This window comes from Macrobrachium rosenbergii, chromosome 17, assembly GCF_040412425.1.
Source record: "Macrobrachium rosenbergii isolate ZJJX-2024 chromosome 17, ASM4041242v1, whole genome shotgun sequence".
In the NCBI taxonomy this organism is placed as follows: Eukaryota; Metazoa; Arthropoda; class Malacostraca; order Decapoda; family Palaemonidae; genus Macrobrachium; species Macrobrachium rosenbergii.
Window position 1 is genome coordinate 36,995,765 of NC_089757.1, and position 2,500 is coordinate 36,998,264.

General features: G+C 28.7%; 1 protein-coding gene and 1 long non-coding RNA gene across 2 annotated transcripts in view; one reads left to right on the top strand and one right to left on the bottom strand.

Annotated features, from left to right (window-relative positions):
• The window catches only part of LOC136847861 (uncharacterized), a 558,451-nt gene that overhangs the window by 381,956 nt on the left and 173,995 nt on the right, over positions 1-2,500 (bottom strand). The window lies entirely within an intron of this gene.
• Positions 1-2,500, top strand: part of LOC136847859 (homeobox protein Hox-A1-like) — a 96,110-nt gene that overhangs the window by 1,023 nt on the left and 92,587 nt on the right. The window lies entirely within an intron of this gene.

Below are 2,500 nucleotides of genomic sequence, written 5' to 3' on the forward strand. Positions count from 1 at the left end.
AATTTAACATGTTAACATCAATAAACACGACTTTCATCTATTTGTTAAATATTCCGTAAACACTCACAAAATCGAGGTAAAGCACAATTTACTTTTAAAGGTTTCAAGAAAGACAATTTAACATGTTAACATCAACAAACACGACTTTCACCTATTTGTTAAATATCCCGGAAACTCACAAAATCGAGGTAAATCACAATTTACTTTTAAAAGTTTCAAGAAAGACTATTTAACATGTTAACATCAATAAACACGACTTTCATCCATTTGTTAAATATTCCGGAAGTGCTCACAAACAGCAGGGGTTAAATCTGCACCATGAAAAATTAATATCTAATTCTGTCCCTAAAACTCTTTTAATAACGTGAGGAACTGACAACACAAGTGTAAAACGTGATTTTCTTATCTCGCTCCCTTCCACATTTTCTGTGTGTGTGTGTGTGGGTGTGTGTGTGTGTGTTTAATGTGTATGTGTGTGTGTGTGTACCTAAGGATAGACAAAATATATTACAGATTTCATTTAAATCTCACTGACATTAAAATCTCTAAATTGCAAAGCTTGCAAATATATTCAATAAAAAATCTTATTACCGGAAAAAATTTATCTTTTCAAAGATTTTAAAATTTCACATAAAAAGTCGTTATCCATCAAAGAACGTTTTGGTTTAATGAAATTATCAATAAACATAAGTATATAAAAAATTCTTTATGAATATATTCATGAGAAATCAATGCACTATTGCGAGTAAATGCGTATAAGATCTGGTCAATAAATGCGTTATCATACGCGTCCAATGATACAAAGCCATCCATCATTCTGCTATCAATTACAGAGGAAAAACATTTTCTTTTTTTCGGCCCGTACTACTGAGCAAGAGCCCGAGCTGATGCAAGGTCAACTTAATCTGACAGCAACAAACCGTGCAAAGAAAAAGTATATGAAATACAAAAATATAATTTGGTAAAACACAAAATTCATTTACACTTACAACAAATCTTTCTTTTTATTAATATTGTTAATAATTGCTATAGAAAGAAACACAAACTCACATTATATACATCATACTACATATATATATATATATATATATATATATATATATATATATATATATATATATATATATATACAGTATATATATATGTGTGTGTATATACATATATATATATATATATATATATATATATATATATATATAGAGAGAGAGAGAGAGAGAGAGAGAGAGAGATGTATGTATGTATATATATATATATATATATATATATATATATATATATATATATATATATATATATATATATATAATATACATGTACACGCACACACAATTATATAATATATATGTGTGTATGTGTGTTTGCGTATATATGTGTATGTGCGTATGCGTAAACATCACACCAAGAAAGTCCTAGCAACAGTGAGGAATCTTCTTCTGTTAAAACCTATAGGGAATTCTAATATCCCATTCAAACCGGAGACACCACCAAACTTTCTGTACTAATGAAATTCCAACCTGTTATATTGATTCTGCAATTACATTTGTGTAAAGAGAACGACTCTTCATATAACATTCAAGCTAATAACTCATATAAGATACGATTTTTAAGTTATTCACATTTCTACAGCTTTTACACAGTCGTACATATACACATTTGGATGAGAACTGTTCAGATATGTGTAAACATATATTTAGCGCCAATGAACACGAGATAAAATTAATGGGTAAATACAAACCCTGTAACGTTAATTACAAAGTACTACTTAACAACAAGTGGAACAAAATGTTGTTGACATAACACCTTGCGTTGAATATACGACATTTTGTATGAAATATTTTTTTGATGTTCACATGAATATATAATTACATGAATGTAAACAAAACACGATGACACAGATGACAAAATACTATTTGTCAACAAGTTTCTTTTCTCGCGAATACAAAGCTTTAAACAATTTTTGCCGCCGTCACGTTGCTGACATAACACATCGGGTTGCACATATGACATTTCATATGCCATATTTCTTTTCATTTTAGTCACAGGAATATATCACTTAATGGGCATACAAAAAGCCTGTAACATTGATGATAAAATCCTATTTATCAACATGTTTCCTTTCTTACGGATACAAAGTTTTCAACACCCAAATTCTGTTGCCGTCATGTTGCTGACTTTAGCATCACGTTTAATATTTTACAATCTTATATACTATATTTTTTCTTGTAGTCACAGGAATATATTATTATATAAGTGTAAACGAAGCCTGTAACATTGATGATAAAAATCCTACTTATCAACATGTTTCCTTTCTTAGGAATACAAAAGTTTCAAACATCCATTTTTTGTTGCCGTCATGTTGCCGACATAAAAAAATAGCGTTTAACATTTTAAAATTAATATATAATATTTTTTTCTTGTAGCTACAGGAATATATTATTATATAGGCGTAAACAAAACCCTATAACACTGATCACAAAATACTATTTATCATACTTTCTTA